The 26,733-nt window shown below is 42.1% G+C and overlaps 1 protein-coding gene across 2 annotated transcripts in view; it reads right to left on the bottom strand.

The window, feature by feature from the left end:
• The window catches only part of SLCO4C1 (solute carrier organic anion transporter family member 4C1), a 761,635-nt gene that overhangs the window by 292,720 nt on the left and 442,182 nt on the right, over positions 1-26,733 (bottom strand). The gene's annotated exons all lie outside the window — the stretch shown is intronic.

Below are 26,733 nucleotides of genomic sequence, written 5' to 3'. Positions count from 1 at the left end.
TGCACTCAACTACCTAACCAAGTAATTTTGTTTCATTTATTCATTCTCAGAATGTCTTATCCTGATGATGTTCACAATAGCAGCAATCCAGGTAGGGAATAGCAGACTTCACTACCTTCAGCAGAAATCTCAAAGCCCATGCTGTGGGATCCCCAGACGCTCCCAGGCAGGCTGACACATCTGTGTTGTGCTCGGTTTACTTTTTCATTTATCTGAATCCAGCAGGACCAATTTCAATCAGTGCTTGGGTATGAAGCACAATGGAATACAGCTTGCAAGAGCAAATAGTAAGAAACATCCACAAGGTGCAATCCAATAAGTATGTATTTTGTTCTGTTATCAAATAATAAATAAAATACAATATTTTCAAAAAGTCCGTCACTGATATCACACTGAACTGATATGGTCGTAAATCAAAACACCAATCCTACCATTTTACTAACGAACAGTGGTGAAGCTGGCAAAGTAAATGAAATGGAAACTGTGGTCTTAAATAGTAGGCGGAAGCTGGTTAAGACAGATAATAGTTATGTTGGCCTCAAATGTAGGTATTTTAGAAGACTGTGCAATTTATGGGACTTCACCCAGTAGGGATTTAATATTCACAACAGGCTTGTTCAACTAAGATTTGATTCGACTGGACCTGGCATTCTGAGTAGCTGGTTAGATTTTTGAGAGGTGGTGGAGGGGATTCCCGGAGTCCTGGGAGTGAGAAACTATGGCTGCTGTTCTACAGCCTATTTTGAGGTATGTTAATGCACGATACATTAATGAGCAGGGACAAAGGAATACTGCATCTGATCCTTAAAAACAGTCTACCTACTAGAATTGAAATGGAAAAGTATCTAGTTTAAATAGCTTAGACTGTGATAACCCTAGCATCAGAGCAATATGTTGCTGGACTAAAAAAACAACAGGTCATAGATAATACAATAGGAGTGGAAAAAAGTAAAATTAATCTGCAAAAGGGTGTTGAAATTTGTTTGGAGGGAATGAGATGAAAGTCTGTGTTTAACTTGTGTCAGAAAGACCCCTTCCCCCCCCCTCCCAATAACACTGCTCCCTACTGGAAACTAGATGTGAGAGATCTTTTCATCCCAAAAGCGCAATCTACCAGTTTTGGATGTTTCCTGGCCTTCAGAAACAATGCGGGCACAATTACACAATCACAGCCAGCCCACCTCTGTTTGCTATATGTACACAGTGAACCTGGATGCTCATTAAGAATGAATGAGCATACATAAATGTGTATGAACAACAGCTCATTAAACATCTTTCAGGGATGAGGCAGTAACTGTGGGAAGGGCAAGTAATAGTACAGTGCAGCTGCAAGGATATGCAAGCGTCAGCAGTATTCATTGGTCACTGTCTCAGTGATGATTTATGCAATCCAATGTGCCTAGTAGCAGCAACAAGGATAAGTTATGTGTCAGCCTTGAAGAACCATGAAGATTGTGTGCTGATCTGGTTATTCATCAAACTTAAGGTTGTATATGGGAAGATAGGAAAGTGGTGAAAAAGACAAAAGAAGCAGAAAGGGGATTTTTGTCTTGTTAGTGCCCATTACATACAGGAAAGTAAGAAAGCAAGAGGGTTAAAGGTATGTAAAGCAGGGGCACATGAACAAATATAGACTGACAGAGGAGGTGCTGATGCAATCAGTTATGGGGAAGACAATGGAGAAGGAGGCATCAGACATACAGAGGAAAGCAATGTTGCACAACTGTAAAATAAACAAAGAGAAATACAATAAATAAATAAAGAGAATGGGGGAAGGAAAAATTTATATACAGTGAACAAAATAAAGGCATAATCTGAGTTGGACTAGACTACTTGTAATACAAAGGTCAAGAAGAACCCACCTACCCTACTGTATGAATGATGTGCCTATATACAACACCTAGGGGAGTTGAACCTATAACCTTCAACACCTATAACCTGAAGGACGCTGCATTTACATGCTGAGCTACATCAACAGTGCAAAAAAAATGTGGAATGAAATGTCACATACTTGCAGAATGAAAGCAGCAGCAACATACAAGCCCTAGGGTACTAAACACACAACCTTCATCACCTGTAACTGAAAAAGCTCTGCATTTACAAGCCGAGCTACATAAGCAGTTTAAGAAAAGCCTATAGTGAAATGTACGCTAATGGTATACATCACTCACTTTAAGAAAAAAAAAACTCTTTCAAGGGGTAAACTGAACCTCTTGCCAGCATAACGGTAGAACAGCAGTGTATAAACACACTGAGTTATGGGTCCATGGAAGGCAGCAACCATGGATGTCTATGTAATTAATCCTGTAATGCTCCAATTCCGTACTGAATGTGTTACCCAGCTGCCAGTACAGTATACAGTACACTGCAACACCTCTCTCCCTTAATGCCAAACATTCCCTGCATGGGCAGATGTGTTCTTCCAAACAGGTAAAATTGCAAATGGCCCAAAGTGGTAGATCAACAAATATTTCCTAACACACCTGCTGCAACTGTAGTAATCTATTAGCTTAGCAACTTAAACACTAAAATTTAGAATACATCCTAAAGAACTAACACTGTCCAATATAATTTGCTTATATGGAAACAAGACAATTTTAGAGAAAAAAAAAGTAACAAAATCAGTGATTAAAAACATGATAAAATGGGAACTGATCAAAATGGCCTTCCTCTCTAGCCCTGTAGCACTCTATTAGCCATCAAGCAAATGCAAAACACAAGTTAAAGAAAGGAATCTGTCTTAAAACATTGGCAAAGTAGTCAATTGTTCCTCCAACACATAAAACACAGTTATACAGAGAAAATATTGGAAATACGAACCTGGTATTAAAACTTGTACAAAAGCCAGACCTACAACTCAGAGACAGGTACCTATCTACTGCACTGGTATCAGTGTTTGGGAATGGCCACATGGATACAATGAAAATGTAAGGCAGCTCTCCTACCCAAGGGGAAGATGAGGGAAATACTCCACGCTTGGGAAACCTCTGGTGGAGATCAGGAGACTTGCAGGACATCTCAGGTTTAACACATGGGGCGAACACTACAGCCTGATGCCACAGCAGTAGCTGCCTCCACAGCTAGGGTAATGGACCAGTTGCCACAAAAGTACATCAGCTTCCAGACCCCATGCTTACTGTTCCCAAATGGATCCCTTGTTCCCATGCCTAACAATGTGCATCACTGAGGCTGACTACCTGAGGAGTTGAGGAGCTGCCCAGCAAAGGGTCATAGCAAGTGTACTTGGAAAGCAGCAATCTGTGGATTCAGTGACGAGTCAGTGCTGGCAAGAACAGCCTGTGCAGGGTTAGAAGTATAAAAAATAAATAAAATAACAGAATACATACAGTGAATACCCCACATGCATTAACACAAAGTCACAACCATGAAGACTTCAAGTAAAAAGTCACAGGCATTCAGAAGCCTTACAAGGTAATTTGAATATATCCATGGTCCCACATTAAAGCATGTTTGAGGTGTTACATAGTGAAGACTCTACTTTGGCTGGATCTTTCTTGCAGCGTTTACTAAATGGTTTGCCTGAGTGTCTTTTTTACCCTTTGATTTGGACATTTGTAAATACAAAGACCTGTGTCCTCTAACCATAAATAGAAAAAAAAAAATAAAATTCTACCAAACAAGTCTTGGCAGTCTGGAGACCAACAAGTGAGGATGATGGAAGAGAAAAGTAGGGGCTGGAGCAAAAAGTACAGTTTTGTACCTACCATAAATGTAGATGTTCGAGGATCCACATTGCTGCAGTCATAACCTGTGGGTAGTCCGCTGTCCTCTGTCGGCCCGAATACCAAAGAGTTAGGCTGGCGTCAGTCATGGGCGCCCGGAGCTGACGTCAGTACGTAGTAGTACTTAAGCGCATGACCGATGCCATATTCTCAGTCTTTCTTGCCCCAGATGTCAGAAGGCCTTAAAAAGGAAAGGCCAGAGCCAAAATAGTAAATACCCAGCAACCACAAGTGAGAAAATAACAATTATCCCAAAGGAAAAAACAGCAACCCCAAACAATAGAGGGGAAGGAGGGAGGGAAAATAGGACTGCAGCAATGTGGATCCTCGAACATCTACATTTATGGTAGGTACAAAACTGTACTATGTTCTTCGTCTCACATTGCTGCAGTCATAACCTGTGGGTAGAATCCCAAAGCAGAGGAAAAGGGAGGCTGGCAAACTAAAAAGCATTAGGAGCTGCTAACATGCCCTGTAAAACTGCAGTGGCAAACCCAGCCCTAGACTTGGAATAAAGAGGGAGATGGTAATGCTTAGTAAAAGTGTGTACTGAACTCCAAGTAGCTGCTTCCAAAATATCCTTAGTAGCTACCCCCCTCAAAAAGGCAGTAGATGTGGCAGTAGCCCTAGTGGAATGAGGTCTGATCCCAGCAGGAACATTCTTCCCATGATGAGAATAACAAAAGCAATACAATGACCAATCCACTTAGAAATAGTTTGCTTTGAAACAGCTTTCCTTGAGAAGCCAGAGCAAAAGAAATAAATAACTGTTGAGTCTGCCTGAACTCTTTAGTTCTGCTCAAATAATAACGTAGCTGCCTGTGAATGTCCAAAGAATGCAAGACTTTTTCCCCCTTATTTTGGGGATCAGCATAAAAAGTAGGCAAATGAATAGACTGGTTCAAGGCCACATTAGAAATCACTTTAGGCATAAAAGTAGGGTTAGTACGCAAAGACACCCTATCCTTATGGAATACCAGAAAAGGTTCAACTGCCATGAGTGCCTGCAATTCAGAGACCCTCCTAGCAGAGGTAATGGCCAACAAAAAAGCAGTTTTCCAAGACAAAAACTTCAGCTCAGACATAGCTGCAGGTTCGAAAGGAGGTAAAGTAAGCTTCTCCAACACAAAATTGAGATCCCAGGAAGGAGTAGGAGCTCTACGTGGGTCTTATATTTTTTGCCCCTCTAAGGAATTGCTTAAACAAAGGATGAGAAAATAAAGGAGGGTCACAATCATAGTGAGCAGAAATGGCTGCAGCATGAACCTTCACAGAGGAAAATGACAAACCCTTGTCTAGTAATTCAGTAAGGTACTGTAGCGTAAAACTCAAATTAGGTACTGAGACATCAAAGCCCTTTGCTGTGCTCCAAAGAAAAAATCTCCTCCATTTATCAGCATAAACTTTTCTAGTACTGGGCTGCCTGGCTTCCAAAATGACATCTAAAACCTGTTGAGGAAGCTGAGACCCCACAGGCTCTAAAACAGAATACGCCAGGCTGTTAGATGCAGGGACTGCACCCTGACATTGAGCAAATGATTGCTTGACTGGGACAACAAGTGAGGAATCTGTGGCAAAGGCCAAGGAGGCTCCTGAATTAAACTCCTCAGCAGAGGATACCAGTGCTGACGTGGCCAATCTGGTGCTATTAGAATCATGCAAGGCTTGTCCCGCCTGACTTTCAAGAGTACCTTGGGAAGGAGAGGCAGAGGAGGAAAGCATAGACGTGAAGGTTGTTCCAACTGAAAGATAGAGCATCCACTTTCCAAGCTTTTGGGTGAAACATCTTTGTGCAAAATTTTGGTAGTTGGAAATTTAGTGGAGAAGCGAACAGATCTAGGTCTGGAGTTCCCCAAGCCACTGTCAACTGTTGGAATACCTGAGGATCCAATTTCCACTCGTGGGGGTCCACAATTTGTCTGCTCAATACATCTGCTAGGGAGTTCTGTGCTCCTGGCAGAAACCGTGCTTGAAGAGTGATGTGCAAACTCAGAGCAGTCTCCCACAATATCATTGCTTGTCTGCAAAGAGGGTAAGAATGGGTTCCCCCCTGCTTGTTGATGTACCACATGACTGTTGTGTTGTCTGTTCAAATCAACACCTGTCCTGGTTGAAGTAGGTCCTTGAAGGCCATCAGGGCAAATTGGACTGCTAACATCTCCTCCATGTTGATATGCAGATGTTGTAGTCTGGGAGGCCACGTGTCTTGAATCCATTTCCCATTGAAGTGTGCTCCCCAAGCCAAGTCCGAGGCATCCGTTGTTATGATCTGACTCGCCTCTGGTCGGGTCACAGAGAGTCCCTTGTTTAGGTGACATTCCTGCACCCACCACAAGAATTCCTTCTGGATGCAAGGTATTATCCGAATGACAGTGTCCAAATCGTGGGAGTGTTGAGTCCATACAGTTTTGAGATACCATTGTAGCTTCCTCATATGCAGTTTGGCATTGGGAAGTACTAAAATGCAAGATGCCATGAACCCCAAGGCTTGAAGGAATGTCCTTGCAGTCAGCCTGGACAGTACGGATAACTGCTGGAAGTATAGGTGAAGAGTTCTTTGTTTGTCCGGGGTCAGAAAAGCCATCTGAGAAGCTGTATTCAGTCTCACACCCAGAAAGCACATATCCTGAGAGGGTACTAGACTGGACTTTATTTCGTTCACAGAATACCCTAGGCACCTTAAAACTGCCATTACATACTGCAGATGTTGAAGTAACTTGTCTTTGTCTTGAGCAAGAATCAGGCAATCGTCCAGATAAGGATAAATTTGTATTCCCCTCTGTCTGAAGAAAGCTATCACAGGAGCCAGGACCTTTGTGAACACCCTGGGCGCAGTAGATAAACCAAAGGGCAATGCAGAGAACTGATAATGAGAAGTACCAGCCCGAAAACGCAGGAATCTCCTGCAGCTGGGCCTGATAGGAATGTGAAGATAGGCCTCTTTGAGATCCAGGGTTACCATCCAGTGATCTTTGCCTAGCATAGGCAGAAGTTGTTGTAATGTTATCATCTTGAACTTTGGAATGTCTAGGTAGGTATTTAGAATGGACAAATCCAGAATTGGCCTCCAAGTGTTTCCTTTCTTTGGCACTAGGAATAGACGGGAATAAAACCCTAGGCCTACTTCTGACGGAGGTACCACCTGGATAGCTCCCATCTGTAAAAGCAAAGAAATTTGCTCCTGAGCCTCCAGCCTTTGCTGAGGAGGCACATCCGGCATGCCTTTGAAAGGAGGAAAAGTGTGAAAGTAAAACTTGTAACCTTGATTTATTATTTCCAACACCCATTTGTCCTGGGTGACCAAATGCCAGTTTTGTTTGAAAAGTGCCAACTTTCCTCCTAGAGGAGCTGCCAGAAAAGAAGGATCTGGAAGCTGAAAATACAGGTCATTGGGTCTGTTTACGAAAAGGCTGACCCCTGCCCTCACCAGAAGACTGTGCAGGAGAACTCAAGTCCTAGGTCTGAAAGAACCCTGACCGCGAGCCCTGCCTCTACCACGTCTAGACCTGCCCTTAGACTGAAAATCCGAAGAAGAGTAGGACCATCCTCTAGCAGGCCAATTCCTGCTAAACTTAGGGGGCTGCACCTGCAAAAAATCCTTGACCGTCTGCATAGACTTAGCTTTATCTTCCATCTTTTTCAAAACTGACTCCACAGGAGAACCAAAAAGAACTTCAGATTGAAGAGGAGCATCCAAAATCCGAGCTTTAACATGCTCTGACAAATTTTGATCCTTAAGCCAGGCATGTCTACGAATAACTGAACCAGTAGCAGCCACCCTGGATGAAGCCTGAAGAGCATCGAAACCACACTGCAAAGAATGTTTTCCAACTTGGTCTGAAGCATGAACCAGCTCCTGCAATTCCTTACACTCTATACCCTCAGATAAAGCATCCACCTTAGATTTCAATTGGCCTAACAAAAAGTTCTGATACTTCAGCATATGAAACTGGCAATTTAAAGCCCTCATAGCTAACGTAGAAGAGGTGTACACTTTTTTCCCCCACCTATCCAACGCTCTAGAATCTTTATCCAAAGGAACTGGATTCTTAACCACAGAAGCCCTGACACCCTTCGGTCCTTGAATAATAGTTTCCGGGTCAGCTCTAGAACTCTTATACAAATATTTATGTGCTTCTGGAACTCTGTAATATCTGTCTGGCTTGACAGGAGCAGGGGGTAAAGAATCAGGATTAAGTGAAGCTTCAGAAAAAACATCCTGAACAACATCTAAGACAGGGGGAATAGCCAGAGGCCTATGTTGTGGTAAAAACAAAAATTCCCTAAGCCTTTTTCGAGAATCTGAAAAATCCTGACCTTCCCACTTGAAATGTTCCCTCATGGAATGTAAAGTTTCAGAAAAGGAAAAATCCTCTGGAGGAGAAGCAGAAGGACAGGAATCCTCTGCATCCGAATCTGAACAGGGAGGGTAATCCTGAATATCCTCAGCTGAATACTCAGAGTAGTCTGAAGAATGCTCCATTCCCTCTAATTCTGTCTCCACCCTAGGCCTCTTCTCTGGTGGGGGCAAAGATCCCCTGATCAAAAGTAATCAAATCCTCTGCCATTTTCAACATATGTTTTTTAGGAACAGAAGCTGAAGAACTAGGGCTATGGCCAGTACCAGTAAGACCAGGTTTAGCCTTAGCATGGCCTTTGGCCACTGAGGTAGAAGGCCTAATAACCTTTTGTAAGGATGGAACTACAGATACCTGAGAAGCACCCTTGGCCTGGCCTAACTCCTGAGAGGCCAACTCCTGCAAAAGTAAAGGTTCCCCCTGTGATTCAGCCAAGACCTCGGCCGGATCCACAGATTCAACCGGAGGTTCCATAGAACCGGCGTCCGCAACGGACGACTCCTCCGGTTTAGACCTTAAAGATTTATCTTTACGTTTTTTAGCGGTAGCGGGCGTCGGAGGATCCGACGGCATGTTGTAGTTACACCGCTTACCGAAAACAAGCCTGGCACAGTCTAATCTTCGTTTAATGGTGCGCTTATTAAATCTAGCGCCAGCGACACCCGACTACGTCGTGTTCAGGCCCCAAGCAAGGAATACAGAGAGAGTGATAGTCCCTATGAGGTATCTGTTTCCCACAAGAAATACAATTATTAACTTTTTCTGACATCTGGATTAACTGAGGCAAGAAAAGACAAAAATTTTCCCCAACGGGGTACTTAGCCCAACTTGGTCTTCGGTCTGAAACTCGATAACTGAAAATTTCAGAACGCCGAACGGCACTTGCAAACGCTGCTTCTGCTTCGGACCACGCGGCAAGAAAGACTGAGAATATGGCGTCGGTCATGCGCTTAAGTACTACTACGTACTGACGTCAGCTCCGGGCGCCCATGACCGACGCCAGCCTAACTCTTTGGTATTCGGGCCGACCGAGGACAGCGGACTACCCACAGGTTATGACTGCAGCAATGTGAGATGAAGAACATTGTTTGCTTTCAACTGCAATACAATAAAGGTATACAAGGGTGCTAGTAAGAGATGGAGGATAAGCCATGAAACGGCATTGTTGGAAACAACAAAAAAATGGGTAATGGTGGAAGGGAATGGCTCCCGCAGCAATGATATTTCAAAACAGCTACTGCCATGGTAAGTTCAACTTACAAAGTGTACCATGTTCTTCACAGTAATCACCGTTGCAGTAGTCCAAGCTGTACAGGTAGATCATCATAGCTTAAAATGTCAGGGAGGTGGAAAAGGAAATGTCCAGAATCTCCTGAAGAATGGTCCTATCAAAGCCTGCTCTAGACTTGGAAAAGAGGAATCTAGTTTATAGTGCTTTGGAAAGGTATGCAACAGAGGACAGATGCTGCATCTAGGATAGTTCTGGAGTCCAACCCTTTTCAAAAAGCCATAGATGAAGTCAAAGCCCTGGCCTGTAATCAGGGTTGCCAGATGTCCCTATTTGAGCAGGACTGTCCCGGGATCAGCAGCCCGATCCAGAGTCCTGCACTGCTGGTTTAAATCCCGGCGAAACAGCCTCAGATTTTTTTTTTTGATTGGCCCGTATATTGGCATATGGGCCAATCAAAAATCGCTAAACACGGAGCTAATTGTGTTTGATGCCGAACATCAGGTCGTTCCGTATTAAAGACAAGTAGCTCCGTTTTGCAATTTTTTGATTGGTTCGTATACCGGCATACGGGCCAATCAAAAATTGCTAAACACGGAGCTACTTGTGTTTAATGTGGAACTGCCTGATGTTCTGCATTAAACACAAGTAAGCTCAGTGTTTAAAGACAGAACTTTTTTTTTTTGGTCTTCACTTAGCGTGTCCCTACCTGGCCAGTCGGAAATCTGGCAGCCCTGCCTGTAATAATTCTATTGTGCTGGGAATAACAAAAGGTAATATCATGAGACAACCATTTGGAAATAGAATATCCCTTTTTTTACCTTCACAAGAAATCAACACCTGATCAGAAGTTCTGAAAGATTTTGTACTGTCAAGACAATAGTTGTCTGTGGACATTCAAGTTATGGAGTATCTTTTCTTTCTCACTTTTAAGGTTTGGAGAAAAAACACGTAAAGGGACAGTTTTTGGCTATCATTTTAGGCATAAAAGGAAGATTAGTGAAAACTAACTCTGTCTTTTGGAAAGGTGAGAAAAAGGTCAACTCTAACAGCTTGCAGTTCAAATATTTTTCTTCCTGTAGAAGTCAGAGCAATCAGCACCGTTTTCCATGTTAAGAAAAGTCAGCCAGATGATTTCAACTGGAATGACAGTTAACATCACTAACACAAAATTTCTGATGTAACACCTCCTTCAGAAACATTTTCATATGAGAATGCACTGTAAGAGGGGGACCCATGGGCAGACATGCTGAAAGGACTGACAAATGAACTTTGGTAGAGGAGTAAGACAGGCTATAGGGTAGTAACTCACACAAATAAAGAAACACAGGCTCTAAATGGGAGCGGTTTGTTTTGTTGGCACCTATTTGCTTATATATGATCTTCAAGTTTCAGACTTTCATGCCATCATTACTATGTGCTGCATGTCCTCAGAAAGCAAGGACCTAAAAGGTATCAAGTTCTATTATCCAGGCAGTCAGTTGTAGTTGTTTGGTTTTAGGCTGAGTCAAACACCCCTGTTCTTAATATGATTAAATCCAGCCTGTGAGCATGCTTTTGATAATTGCCCCTGGCCAATTCCAAAAGAAAGGAGACCCATTGTTACCTGGGCCAAATGGCTATCACCACAATATTTTTATTTATTTTATTTATTTTACATTTATTTTACATTTGTTTATTTTACATTTGTTTACCGGGCTAGTCTAACTGGATACATGTCCATTTTCAGTAGAGGCCCGGGGAGAAAAGCTCCTAGGTAAATACAGCTAAATTAACAAATTTCTGTGAGTCAAGTATATAAACAAAATCAATACAAAAAATACAAGCAAAAACAGACTGATTTACAGGATAAATTCTAACAATTCAAAGTAAATTGTCAGTATAGAATTCACTCTTAACAGTAGATGCAGTTCATATGGCAGAACCAAAAAACATTTTTTTTTTTTTTCCTGAAGGAAAAGAAGGGGAAGATCAGAGTTTAGGGTGACTATAGAGCTAGTCAGGTTTGGAACAGTAACATAGCCAGTGAGATTTGAGATATACTTTCAGATTGTTTTTGAAAATGGATAGTGAGGGAAGTGTAGAAATGTCATTTGGTAGAAGATTCCAGGCTTTCCCTACTGTATTAGAAAAAAGAGAGTCACCGGCCTTGTTGTTTGTTTTGGTAGAACTAGCTAAGAGTTTATGTGAAGACCTAAGGGAATCTAGGTTCTTGTAGGGAGTGATTAGTGTGGATAGAGCTGGTGTTTTGGATGGTGTGTAAAGGGTTTTGTGAGCTATAGTTAGTTGATTGAATATGATTAGGTTCTGTAGTTCAAGCCAGCCTAGCTGTTTTAAATTGAGGCAATGATGGGTTCGAAATGGGTTTCCTGTGGCAAATCTGGCGATGTTATTATAGGACCTTTCCAGTTTGCTGAGGTTGTGTTTAGATAGTTTAGTAAAGATGGGTGAGGCATATAGAAGAGGAGATATTAGATATGTGTGTGCTATTATTGTACGAGCAGAGGGTAGGAGAAAAGATTTAATCTGATACAGGGAGCCCAATTTTTTATTAACTGACTTTATAGTATTGTTTATATGTATATCGAAGTTTAGTTTATTGTCGATGGTGACTCCTAGTAGTTTAGTGGTAGCTTCAGGGGATATAATAGTTTTGTTGATAGAAGTGACTGTGAAATCCAATGGGGGGTATTTGCTGGTGGGAGAGAATAGAAGGAGTTTAGTCTTTTTGGGGTTTAAGAGAAGGCATCTGTGAGTAAACCATTTCTCTACTATGTTGAAGACTTGTTGGGTAAGGTATAGGAGGTCTGAAGAGGATATAAGTGTAGAATCATCTGCATATTGTATACATGAGGCTTGAGGGATGGCTAGGTGGAGGTCATTGATGAAAATGGAAAAGAGTAGAGGTCCAAGGATGGATCCTTGGGGGACACCGAGGTTGACTGGTAAGTGGGTAGAGAGGGACTTGTGCCATAGTACTGCCTGCTGTCTATTGTCAAGGTAGGACTGGAACCACTGTATGGAGGATGTATCAAGTGATAGGGATTTTATTATGGTAATGAGAATTTGGTGATTCACCATGTCAAAGGCTTTAGATAAGTCAATGAATAGGGCAGAAGAGAGTTTGTTTAGACTACAGTGTTTGTTGATAGTATCTGTAAAGGAGAGAAGGGCAGTGGAGGTACTATGTGAAGGTCTAAAACCATGCTGGCAGTTAGCTAGAAGGTTATTTTGTGTTAAGTGTTGAAGCAGTTGTTTGTGGATGCATTTTTCCATAATCTTAGCTAGAGGTGAGAGGAGGGCAATAGGTCGATAATTGGAAAGCTCGGTAGATTGGCCACCTTTGTGGAGGGGATAATATGGGAGATTTTCCATATAGAAGGGATATAGCTTTCAGTAATGGTTCTGTTGATCAGGATTGATATTGGGAGGGCAATGGCTTTAGCAGCTAGTTGCAGAAATTCTGCAGGTAGTTGGTCTGCTGAGGAGAGCATGGTTTCAATTTCTGAAGGAGGGTAAGCACATATGATGTAGGGACGGGGTGAAGTTGAAAGGAGGGAGAACAGTTTGTTTTTTTAGTAGGTAAAGTGAAGTTCTGAGGTGAGAGCTGGCTAGCTAGTGTTTGTATAGTGTTAGTGAAGAATGTGTTAAAATCATTAGCTATATTTATTGAAGTTTTGTGTTCAGTATTTTGAGGGCTAGGAGTGGTCGATTTTCCTGGGTGGAGTAGTTGATTGATGCTGGACCAGAACTTTTGTGGTTTGGAGTGATTCACTTGTTGGGACAGTAGGTAGTAGTTTTTTTATCTAATATTACAGCTTTTTTGGTTTGGTTTCTTAGTTGTCTGAAGGTTTGTTGGTGGATGGGACTTTGAGTCTTTTTCCATATTATCCATTGTTTGTTTCTATCTTTAATTTTTTTGTTTGGTTTCTTTAGAGAGCCATGGTGCATGTTTGGTTTTTGTTCTAATTTGTCTGGTTGGGGCATGGTGGTTCAGGATGGTAAGGAAGTTGGTGTCAAAGTAAGTAATGGCTTCATCTAAGGATAAAGTTTGTAGTGGTGACCAGTTACATGCTTTTAGTTCCATCTGGAATAGTTCAGAGTTAAAGTTCTTTTTGGATCTGATGCTTATTGTGGATGTGGGAGAGGGACAGCTAGTTTTATGTCTGATTATATAGGTAAGGGAGTGGTCACTTAAATCATCTGGGAGAGTTCCTGATTCATAAGTATGGGGAAGACGGTTAATCAGAATCCAGTCTAAAAGGCTAGATTTCTTATTGGATTTATTTGTCCTGGTAGGGGAGGTGATAGTTTGGGAATACCCATATAGGTTTATGTGGTTGGAAAGGAGGTTACTGCAGAAGGAGGTCCAGTCTATATTTGTATCACCTAGGATTATTGTTTCTTGAGGTAGGTTTTGGGATAGCCAGGAGAGAATAGATTCCATAGTTGCTATGTTGTTACCAGGGGGTATGTACAGACAGATGATATAGATACATTTGGAATTGTTAATAAGGAGTTTAGAGATAAGAATCTCTGCACTGGAGTCTAGAGGTAGTTCGAGGTCATAGGTGGTTACATGTAGGTGAGGTTTATATAGGATAGCAACTCCTCCACCTCTTTTGGAAGTTCGGTCAAGTCTTAGGATATTATATCCCGGTGGGATGATCTGATTGTCTTTGGTTGTAGGTTTTAACCAAGTTTCTGTTAAGCATAGAATATCAAAGGAGTAGATTTCAGTCAGGGCTTGTAATTGGGTAATTTTATTGTTTATGCTGCGTATATTAAGATGAGCAATAGTAAGGGAGTTAGATTGATTGGAAAATATATGGGTAGGATACTTTTTGGAGTTGAGGGATGAAGAAGGAGAAGTTAAAGGCCCTGGGTTAGGGTGGATGTCGCCATCTTTTAAAGAGAGTAATAGGTTTAGAAAGTAATGGTAGTGGATTCTACTGTAATGAAATAGACATTTCCTGGGATTGAGGTTATTATATTTTGTGTGTTGTGTTCGATGAAATTTAGGAAGTATGTATTTAGAAGAGAATGTGATATTAGCATGTGTAAGTTGTGGGTGTGAGTTTAGTGTGATCGTTTCTGTTTTGGGATAATATAGCAGTGGGTCAAGTGGGTTTTCAAGGAAGGTGAGTAGATGAGTGAGCATTAAGGAAGGTAGTAGTAATAGTATAAGTAATAGTGAGATAAAGGGTGGGATGTTTTGATTCATCATTGTAAGAGTATTAGTTGGTAATAAGAAGGTGGAAGCTTAGACAGTATTAGGAGGAGAAGGGAGAGAGGGTAGTATCAATTAAATGTAGGAGTGTGATGTGTTAGGATAAAGTTAGTGGACGTGGATAGCTGAAGTAGTGTGTAGGGAGGCAGTATAGAGAGAGGAGTGTTTGTATAGAGTAGGATGAAAGAATATGCTGTGTGATAGGATTAAAGTGGTGGGAAGGAAGTGAGGGTAGGAAGTGATGACAGAGGAAGGGGTGGGATGGAGGAAGAGGTGTGGTCTAGGAAGTATAAAGGTAGGACCCCTGGGGGTGGGTGGGATTTGGGGGTAGGGAGGGGAGCGGAGTGAGCCCGCAGGGCGAACGGAGCGGGTAGAAACAGTTAGTAAAACTTTTCTCAGGAAAACAATCAGAAGAACTGTATGCAGTAAGCAAGAGCAGAGTTTAGTAAGAAGTCAAAGAGTGGGGTTGGTGGATGTAACCCGGGTAAGACAAGAGTGAAGAACTAGTAGGTTAGGTAGTCTTAGGAATTCAAGGATTTGTGAAATAAAGCACGTGGGCAGGAGGTACCCAAGAGATAAAGCTGGGTTGTGGGTGTCACCTTTGTCCGGGTTTGATATTACAGGAGATAAAAGAAGGAGACTGTCTGGTTGTGTAACTAGAAGGGGGTGACTACAAGTAATAGGGAGTACTGTGTGGGTTAGGAGGTATGTGGGTAATATATAAGTTAAGAAAAGGGCGGTGGAGACTGCTGTCTGTGCTGGCCTGAAGCCTACGTTGGTTCTCTGGAAGGATGTATTACAATGGTTTACAGAAAATATAGGCAGGATATAGAGACCAACAACATACTTTCTGTTTAACGTGAGACTGGTTGCAGGGAGATTAGGCTTTGAGTTGCCACTGCAAGCATTCAGAATGAGTTCATTCCCCAAGGCAGGCTGATTTCAAGAGACTAGTGCAGGAGATAGCACAGGAGAGTATGGTGCTGAGAGGAGAGAGAAAAAACAACAATGGAGAGGGGAGCAAAAGCAAGAGTTAGGACATGTTGGGTAGGTTTGGTAACATTTATAACAGTTATCATAGATACATAACATAAATAGCAATCTTGCCTCTATAAAACACAGTAACTCAAAAACAATATACTGCAGTACTACACTGTTTCAAGCTTAGTAAGACTTAATCCACAATTCCACCTTCAGCTAAACAGCAAACTCTAGTTATAAAAAATAGTCATTAATACAAGTATTACTACATAGACAAATTCAATATCTGGACTTTATATCCAGGCTTGGTAGCCCATTACTTTCACATTTAAAACAATCTGTTTTAAGAAAGACTAACCCAATAATTATCTTAACCAGTCAATATGTTTATGATACTGCGGAGTAGGAGGTATAGAGTATTGCAGTTAAATAGTGATAACACCAATTCAAGATACGAGATTCTATGATTTGTTGATGGGTCCCTTATTAGCTAAGGAAGTGCATAAGCGCTGAAATGCGAGTATATCAGCTTTAGCAAAAAAACAGCTCAAGGAGCTGTCCCCAGCTAATGGAAGGATATGGTACTCAGAGGAGCTAGCTATATGGGCTTTACATGGAGTACCTGTGTACCTGCATGCTTAGAAATGCCCTTCATGGGAGGCGGTGGCCTTGAATACCTTAATAGATTACAAAAGTTTTAAAAGCATTTCACATGTGTAACCCTAGGAGAGGTACAAATGCAGTGTATTGTGTTAACAGCTAAACCTTAAGAGTCACGGCACATATAGCATGTCTCTACCTTCCAGGCAGACAAGTCAACTCCGTTTGCTATCATAAAAGTAAGCCGCTCAGTACAATAATCTTTGGCGATTCCTTCTGAATTTCAGAATGACCATGAATATCAGAGAAAACAGTGGAAAAGCATACAGGTGCATTCCTATCCACAGAAAAGAAAAGGTATCTGGTTTCAAGGCCTTCTGGCATACAGTCTTGTAACAGAATTTTGCCAGTTGATTGTTTAGACAGGAGGTAAAAAGGTCTACTCAAGGAATACCCCACAAGTGGATCAAATCTTGGAAGAAGGGTCTGCTTTGGTCCTGCTCAGCTTGTCTGCCTCACAATATTGCTCTAACAGAACAAAAGATCTCTGTAGGGTGACTGTAGTATAAAACTACAGGTATGCACCACTTAACACCCGGAATAGGTTTTATCCCATACAATGCTAACATTAAGTGAAAATCCTATATACTTTGCATTGTGCCTCGCTTAACATTCATCTGCATAACGGCCGATTGCATTTCTGTCCACTTAGCACAGTAGGGATGTAAATGCAGTCGTATGCTGTGCAAAGGACGTTAAGTTGCGGACACCTGTATATCCCATGCTAACATGGCTAGTTTGCATACAGGATAAGATCTGGTTCCCAACTGCTTGTTGTACCACATCACTGTGGTTGTTGTGTCTTTTGGCTTTTCCCGGTTAGGGGTCACCACAGCGGAAACTCCGGTCCGCTAATGACTGGCAGTAGATTTTTACGTGCCGAGTTGCCGGCCCTGACGCACAACCTTCAACGAAGGTACGTCCATTCACGCACGTCTCCACACAGAAGATGCTCTAGCTGAGAATCGAACAGGACAACGTCTTACTGTGAGGCGACAACGCTACCGCAGCACCACCACCGCAGTGTGGTACTGTCTTATTAATATTTGAAGGGGTTCAAGGGACCACATATGATTCAGAGAGTTGACAGCCTTTTTAAGAGCTAGCATCTCTTTTATGTTTGTGCATTTTGCTCTGTCTGTCTTGTCGCTGAGACAAAGCATTTTATTCCCCTTGACAGTGATCCCTAAGTCAAGTCCGAGGCATATGTAGTGACAAACTACTTTGGAGCAGGAGGGAAGAATGGGAGGCCTGGAAATCTGATGTCTTTTCCAAGGAATTTTAATTTTCACTAATCCCACAACTAGAATTAGAAAAGAATGCATGTTCATATGCAGGGACTAAAGCAATTTCAGATACCACTGTAGCTTTCTCATGTGGAGTCTTGCAAGAGGCATCATGAGAATCATGGATGCATTGAGACCCAGAATCCTGAAGAACTCCCTTGCTGAGACAGAAGTCTAAGTGGAACCCCCCCCGGAATAGATTTAAATATAGATTTACTTATTTCCTGATGAAAGAGAAGCTTTTTTTGTACTATGATGTCCAAACAGGCACCCAAGATCTCCTACTTAAGTGACAGAGTCCTGGCACTTTGGAAAAGAAGCTGCAAAGATAAGCAAGTCAAAGTATGGCAAAATGTGGATACCGTGTAGCCTCCAGTGGACTACAACATGAGCTAGACACCTTGTGAACACTCCTGGAACAGTGGAAAGCCCAAAAGGTAAGGCAGGGAACTGGTAATGTGATCCATTCACAAAGAAACACATCAAATCTGGATGAATTGTAATGTTATGATATGCATCTTTTAAATCGAAGTTTATAAAGTCCAAATGAGGAAGAAGTGTTATCAGGTTTTAAAGTGCAAGGATTTTGAACTTGGACGCTATCACAAATGGATTCAGGAAAGAAAGATCCAGAGTCTCCAGGAATTTTCTGTTTCTTTAGCACTGAACCACTTCTACTAACCCCCTAAAATAGGATTTGATGTAGGACAGGAGGGAAGAGAAGGGTTTGGTCTGGCCGATAAGGAGGAATCCCCTGAAAAGGAAAGTTTCCTTTCACTGCAATCTGTATTGTAGATGGATAACATACAGAACCTATTTGTCTGAAACAATCTGCTGCAAAACAGAGAAATGGAGATTCAGACTTTCTGGAAGGGATAAGGGACTGCGAGAGGAGGAGGGGAGACAAGGTCCCTTATAGAGTTCATAGGTTCATAGGTTCATACTAGGCTATCTGCCCGAGGGCATTTACAAGCCTAGCCCATAGTTTTGTGGCTTACGCCACCCCTTTAGTATGGGGAACTATACCCATTATTTTGCTGTGCCTCTGTTGAGCAGTGACACTGAGGTAATCCCTGGGGTATATCTGCGATCTCCCATCCATTGGTCAAGATTTCTCTTGAACAAGGCCAGCGAGGTGCTCTGCCTCACATATACCGGGATTTTATTCCACAGCATAGGGAGTCTTTGGGTGATGAATCTATCCCTCCAGCGTGTCCTATTAATAGCCGTGTCGAGGTTTAAGTCTCCGCCCTTGTGGCTCTGACGGATCTAGATTTTTTGAGGTGAAGCATATTCATCAAATCTGGGTTTGACATGGCCTTGTATGTTAGGCAAAGGTCACCTCTGAGCAAGCGGTGGCGACTGAATAGAGCTGGAGTTCTTTCAGTCGGGCAGCATAGGACAGATGTTTGAGACCCTTTATCCTTTTGGTGAGGAACTTTTGTGGCCTCTCCAGCTGCTGCAAGTGTCGGGTCAGATACATTCCGAATGGGGCATTGTACTCAATCATTGGTCTGATGAGTGATGAGTATAGGGAGACTATGACCTCCCTTGATCTAGATGAGAATCCCTTCATGATAAGGTGGGCAATGTAGAAGGTCTTCCTAACTACTTTAGCTACATGGGTGTCGAATGACAGACTACTATCAACCTGGGTCCCCAGGTCCCTGATAACTTCTTCTATGCTCAGTGGATTGCCACCTATTTGGTAGCTAGGGGTAACCTTGTTTTTCCCGAAGGGTATGACTATGCATTTTTGGCATTTAACTTTAGGCCATGGCTCTGGCACCAGTTATCCGTTTCTGTGAGACCCTTCTGAAGGATATCTGTGTCAGATGTGTTTTTCTACTATGGCCCAGTTTGCAGTCATCTGCAAACTTTGTCAGCCATAACCCTCCTGTGTTTGCTTGTACTTGGAAAAGTAGATGCCAAACAAGAGTGGGCCCAGGACTGAGCCCTGTGGTACACCACTTGTGACAGGCTTTGAGTCTGACATGGCGCCAGCAACTCTGACCCTGTGGGTTCTGTCACTCAGCCAGTTTGCAACCCATCTTGTGATGTATGGGTTAACATTTAAGCTGATGAGTTTTTCAATGATACCCGAGTGGGGTATTGTATCGAAGGCCTTCGCCAGATCGAGGTAGGCTGTATGGACTGCCTTTCCCTCATCAATGGCTTTGGTGACTGTTTCAAAAAGTCAACCAAGTTTAGAAGGCATGATCTGCCTTTGACAAAGCCAAACTGGGATGGATCCAAAGTCTGCAAATTCCCTATGTCTTTATTTATGAGGTCCATTATGATCCTCTCCATGGCTTTGCAGATAAGGCTTGTCAAGCTAATGGGCGGTAATTTCCAGGGTCGGTGGAGGCACCGCCTTTGTGAAGTGGGACCACAGTTGCAGTGCGCCACTCCTGGGTGCGTATCCAGAGGTAAGACTATGATTAAACAGCTGTCCTAGCTGTGGGTTTAATTCCTCGTTGAGTTCGTGGAGCACACAGCCGGGGACACCATCAGGTCCCATGGATGCTGTGTTTTTTGCATTGGAGAGAGCAGTTCTCACTTGGGCGTTGGAGATGTTTGGGGGGCTGCAGTCGTTTGGTATAGATATCTCTCCTTTTGGGGGGGGGGGAAGTTTGCACTGAACCTGTCAGCCAGTATGTTGGTAATGTCTGTAGGATCAGTAATCTTCACATCATTTTGAACTAGTTCTGAGCATAACTGGGAGGTTCCTCCCAGGTTTCTAACATAGCTAAAGAAGGCCTTATGATTGTCTTTTGAGTCTTTAGCTATTTTTCTCTCAAAATTTGCTTTGGATGATTTTATGAGAGCTCTTAGTTTTTTACTTATAGTGATCAAGGGTGTCTTACCTTTTAAGGATTTTGCTCTATCTTGTAGTAGCTTCCTCCTTTTGTTGTAGAGTTTGTTTATGGCTGGGGTCCACCAGCCTGGACGCTTGCCTTTGGTACAAAGAGTCTTTGTTTTGCTTGGGATTGCCTTATCCATGCAGTCCTGCAGGTGCTGGTAGAAGGCATTTGTAAGTGATTCAGCGGCTTGAGTACTGTTTTCCGCCGACTCGGGGGCCTTAAAGGAGACCACACTAGTCTTTAGAAGTGTGAAGTCGGCTTTCGAGAAGTTCTTTACTGTGGTCTTTTTTATTTCAGGTGGGGGTGGGATGAGGACCTCCAGCGAGATTAGTTTGTGATCTGATCTCACCAGTGAGGGGTATACTTCCGGTGTTGAACATTGTGCTCCCATGTTCGTGATGATGAGTTATTCTGCCTTCTGATGATGCATGATTCTGATGATGATGAGTTATTCTGCCTTCTTTGACTTTGCTTTGCTCTGGGGGGCCAGCTTTCTTTTTGGAAACTCCCTGCCACTGCTTTTTAAATGTCTGTGAACCTGCATTCTATTGAGACTGTATTTTGTCTCCTGGCTACGCTGGATGAGGGAGCAGAAAATCCTTTGTAAAATTTACAGAAGAAAGGCTGAAAAACCTGAGAAATTCATGGAATCAGCTTACCTTTCTCATCACACTTTTTGATAGCAGAATTCAAAAGTTTATTTGTGACATCATTTGGGAGGTTGGGAAACCAGAACAACAGCCCAGGAAGCAGTAAATACAGTCATAAATGCTCTTCAAACAATGACCTGAGAAACAGAAGAAACTAGACTACATAAAGCAGACTTTTCCAGACAAGAGGAAACTGCAGCCAAAACATTCCCCACAATTAGTCAGTATAAAATGTTAATATATCAGCCTGACAATTCAGAATTCTAAAAAAAAAAAAAAGTTGAGGCAGCATACATTTTTTTCTCTTAAACTTATTGGTACCTTTGCCATCTCTGTCAGAAGGAGAAAGATTAGTATTAACAAATTGCTTGACAGCATCTGGATTAACTAAAGTTATAGCTGCCTGGTCAGGTTGGGGATTAGCATATAAAAACCTGAAAGACTCAGGAACTTTGTGATTTTATCTGCTTTTTTAGGGGGGGGGGGCAGTAGGTTGGCTGTCAAGGAAACTATAAGTTATGAAAAACACGTCTTCCAATGACAGCATTGAGGGTATGGGTGAGGGTTCTGGAAATTCCAGTTGTAGAAATTCATATTATTTTCTAAAGAAATGAGAAACTTCAGTGTTTTCCTACTGAAAACACTGGCTCATTCTGGAAATAGTCTCAGAAAAAGTGAAACCATCATAGGGAGACCATTTTGCCCACAGAATCTGAGGAGAAAAAAACTGAATATGTCCCTTCACATCCACCTACTGATTTCACAACTTGAACATCTTCAGGAAAAATCCCTTTTTCTTTTACAGAAACCACCTTACAAGAAGAGTCAATGAGCTTGCACAATGCTCTGATCCAAGCCCAATAAATTACTCCTGTCCAGAAAAACTGGCACAGGTGAAGCCAGTTTAGTTTTCTCTTTCTGAAGAAGAAAGTTAGGGCAAACAGACGTAGTACTGCTAGCAGCAGCCTCCCTGGGGTCATGCACTACATACTGGCTAAGCAGGGGCACATTCCCTGATCCTTCTCCCATAACTGACAAGAGTGGCTCTCCCTTGACCATAATAGGACCCAAACAGCCACAGAGGACATGGCTAATTCCTGGTCTATGGTGGATGTATGGAACACACCACAGGGATCTGAAGAAAAAGATGAGTAGTCTCAGGAACCAGCTTTGGCCACAGCAGATTCACCACCTGTGGGTGTGATAAGTTACCAGCTTGTTGTGATGACAAAAGGTTGCTTAGTTAACTTTTTTCTTTTTGTGGTTGGAAGAAAGTCCGACAGAGGGAACACATTGTTCCATGATCAAGCTGAAAAAGGTGCTTGATTACTTTGCAAGCTTAGAAGCAGTAGTCAATAAAAGCAAAAATAACTTTTTCCACAAAGAACACAGTCAAAAGTACTTTAAACATATTTTTCAGCCCCAAAAATAATAATAAAAGTTTATCTGCAGAAAAGGTGGTTTTAAACACATTTTAACAGCTTTTACCACAAAAGTAAAAGGTACACTCCTGATTAAAAGTTCATAAGTCAGGAGACAGTCAAGAAAAATACTTTTCCCTATCCTAAAAGTAGTAGCTTTTGATAAAAACATAGTTTTAAGTAACTGTAAAGTAATGTCGAAGGTTTTCGTTATAGGGGAACTTATCTGTCCGGCAATGAAGCAGTATTAGCCGACCATCGACCCTGAAAACACCACACAGAAGAGCTCTTCTCTGCAACAAGAATGTTTTGAAGGGCTTAACATCCTCTGTTCCCATGTAACAGAGCACAGGTTAAATCAAAGGGTGAGGGGAATAGGACTGTAGAACAGAGGTAGAGAAGTGCGGATGAAGGGTGGGATGAAATACTGAACAGTGATCAGTAGGGCATCTACTGTTATGGTACATTCCAACACAACTGTGTTACATAACTAAGAAAAAACAGAAGTAGCTTCACAGTGCAACAGAAAGAACACAGAAATGCAAACATAGCCGGCTTTAGGCAGAGGACAACTAGGAGGCCGCCTAGGGTGCACTCTAGCAGGGACGCTTTTCCAGTATTTGTTAATTTTTTTGTAGTAAAGAAATGGTTTCTTTAAAATGTGTTGAATGAATATAGAAAAAACTGAAGAGTAAGACAAACTGAAAGAAAAATGAAGGAAAAAAAATAATCTGGCTGATGTAGGCAGACCAGGATGGAAGCATCGGGTGGTGTGTGTGTGTGTGTGTGTGTGTGTGTGTGTGTGTGTGTGTGTGTGTGTGTGTGTGGAGGGGGAGTTGTGGAGCCCTTTTGCCTTGGGCACCACTTGACCAATGGCAGGCAGTGCCAAAGAACATGATGTTTTTATCACATAATCTTTTTAGTACATGACTTTCATCTCATGGTTACTGCATATTTAAAATGGAATGTCTCTTAGAGCTTTGGTATTTTCTGAAAAATCTTGGTTTTTAAGATGAAAGCACTCAAACTAAACTTCAGTAATAGAACCACTGGGGAGGATACAGGGTGTGTTTTGTTTTTTGGACAATTGCACTATGTCCTTACTGAAATCACTGTTGCAGTATTCCTTACATATGGGTGATCCCCAGAGCTGAGGGAGGAAGGGAGGGAGGTTTGCTACTGAGCAGAAGATTTGTCCAGCAGTGTGTACAGGAATGACCTAGCAAAAGCTGCCCTGGACCTGGAGAAAACAAATTTTGTAGTGACTGGTAAGTGTGTATAGAGGACCAAACGGCAGCCTTCAATACAGACCTGGAGTCTACTCTTCTGTAGAAAGTACCCGAGGAATCCACTACCCCACTGGAAAGTGCTTTAGGCCATGCAGGCAAGGTCTTACCATAGTGCAAGTAGCAGAAAGAGAAAGCCTTAGAAATCCAAGAAACAGCTGGTTTGGAGATAGGCTGGCCCAACTTAAATCTCATAAATGATACAAACAACGGGTGACTTTTTCTGAAAGATTTAGCTTTGTCCACATAAAATCTGAGTTGCCCGTGAATGTCCACAGAATGCAAGATTCTTTCTCCCGATTGTAGATTGGGAAAGAAATTGAAATTGGGTAGGTGAATAGCTTGACTGAGGGATAGCTCATTCACTACCTTGAAGATGGATTAGCCTCAAGTGTCGCCCTGTCTTTGCGAAAAACAAGAACAGGGGTAATGGCCATGACAGCTTGCAACTCAGAAACTCTCCTAGCTAAGGTGAGAGCTAACAGAAGGCTAGTCTTCCAAGTCCCAAATTTTTAAACACATGGATGATGCTGGATGAAAAAGTTGCAAGACGTCAGTGACCTAATGGATAAGGCATTGGCCACCTAAGCCAGGGGCTGTGGGTTCATGTTCATGCCCCATCTGTGGTGAAAATCTTGATAGAAGTAGGCTTTAATGGAAAAGCTCAGCCACAACTTGCTGTGAGGAAAAGGTTAGTTTGCTTTCTTATATTTTGTATTACTTTATTGCCTTCTACTATTTTGTATACTGTGATTTTTCTTTAAGCTGTGTTTTACTTGTATTCTGCTTTTAATTGCATACAAAAGCTAGGAAAGAGACCACAGCTGCCTCTTGTGAGTCACACAGAAAATGTTCCCACCCTCCCAGCCTGTTGCTGTTGTGTTCTTAAATGCAACTGATTTTCTAGTTGTCTGCCCCGTATGTTAATTTGACCACATATCTCCTTCCCTCTCTCCATTCACTGTTTTTTGTAAGCAGAAAATTATCATTTTGTAAAATCACACCCCTTTAACTATTTAAATTTATTGGCCACCTGGCTGTATTCCACAGAACCAGAATACAAATGTGCCCACCCCTTTCAATTTATTTTACTCTCTTAAAATTAGTGGCTCTCCACTTAGACAGCTAGAGCTTAAGATAGCCCCTTTTCATATCTAACTGCTTAGTGCATACTGCAGTGCTTAAGATATTAACACATTTTTTTTTCATCTTACCTTTAAACATCTATTGCAAGACAACCAGTTATTAGACAGCCAACATTCTGCCTCTCGGTAGTCATCTTGGGATTAGTGCTTCTGTATTCTCCTGGTGAGAGAAGGAACACAGGGGACATTATTTCCTAGAGACTGTTATCACCAGAAAGCCTAATAACTGCTTCATAGTTGACAGCTTGGAAACTGTGTTTAAATTCTACTCCTGATGAGAGAAGGAGCAGAGTGCACTGATTCCTGGCTGTTTCAGGTTGGGCAGCCGGTGTCTGTGCTTGATGTTCGTGACTGGTCTGGTTGCTATTCAAGGCATCTACCAGGAAAAGGCTAAAACAAGCCTGTAGACCAGTGCATCATCTGGGACAAGACTATGGATCACCAAAAAGGCTGTGGCCAGCTTCTCATCTTGGGACTGGTGCTAATGTTTTACTTCTGGTGACAGAAGAAGTAAGGAGCATTGTATCCCAGCAGAGTGAAGCCGTGGTGACACCAGCACTACTAACAGCCAGGCAGTAACCATTCAGATGACTCCCCTCTTTGCTCATCATTCTTGACAAGCTAATTCTTTGTTTTCAGTAAGTACTGCTTGATTTGTTTCTAACTTCAGAATATCTGCCTAAATACTTCATCCATCATAGTCTACGTATTTGGCAGTGCCCTGTACAGACACAGATACCTTAAGTGACACTGCTTTACATTCTCACTCCAACTGTCTAGTCAATAAAAAAAGTCTGTTGCCATGGATATGAATTTTCCCACTATCTCCGTTACCAGCTTGGTGGATATGGGCATCCTGATGCAATGTAGAAATTGTCATGTTTACTGACAACCAGTTAATTCTCAAACACATTGATATGGTATGTGAAATATGTATGTATACAATGTCACTGGAGGCAAAGTTTTCACATAAAAGTAATCTTAATGTCAATAAGGATGTCAGTAGTACACACGCTGCACCCATCACACACAATTCAAAGCAGACATATAGACCCATTGTGAGACACACTGATGTCCCCTCTCATCAGGCTGAGCACGGAAAAAGAGTCTCAGTTGCTTATCAGGGGCTAGGATCCACCACATTACGCATATATTCAGGTCACTGGACCACGAGTACCAGTATTATTCAGTCATAGTCCATGTGGGAGTAAATGACCTGAGATGTACCTCCCTAGACTATATGAAGAGAGACATCATGGAGCTCTCGGAATGTGTGTCTCAGGCTGGTATGAGCCTAACATTGAGCAGCATTTTACCTTCTCCAAGGATGAAGCCACAATACAAACAAAAGATGAACGACTAACAATTGGCTTAGTTTTTGGTCCCATTCTAAGGGGGTGCAATATTTGTCAATGGAAGGAGATGGTCAATAGACCACACTGCTTTGCCAGGGATGGTCTGCACCTCTCCCCTCTAGGCTTTCAAAAATTAGCTAAAACATTGTCTTTCGCCATAGCACATTTTTTTAGCCAATGTCAAACTGAAAGTACTTCCGACATAGCTAATCAAAACCAAGAAAATATAAAGGTATTATGCTCAATGCTAGGAGTCTAAACAAAAAAACTCCACTCTCTAGAAGCTCTCTTCACCCTAGAGAATGCGGACATCTGTGTGGTTACTGAGATATGATTTGAATCCGTGAGAAGCACACCAGCAGTGCAAGGGTACAATGCATTCCACACATTTAGACCAGCTAGTACAGAGACCGGGACCAAAGGTGGAGGTGTCTCAATTTACATCAAAAATAAATATACCGCAAGACTGGTCAAACAGGACAATACATTTGTGCATCTCCCTGCTGAAATCACCATAGGCAAAATC

This window comes from Protopterus annectens, chromosome 2.part2 (assembly GCF_019279795.1).
Source record: "Protopterus annectens isolate FY-2018-M chromosome 2.part2, PAN1.0, whole genome shotgun sequence".
NCBI lineage: Eukaryota > Metazoa > Chordata > Ceratodontiformes > Protopteridae > Protopterus > Protopterus annectens.
This window is presented reverse-complemented; position numbering and strand designations above follow the sequence as displayed.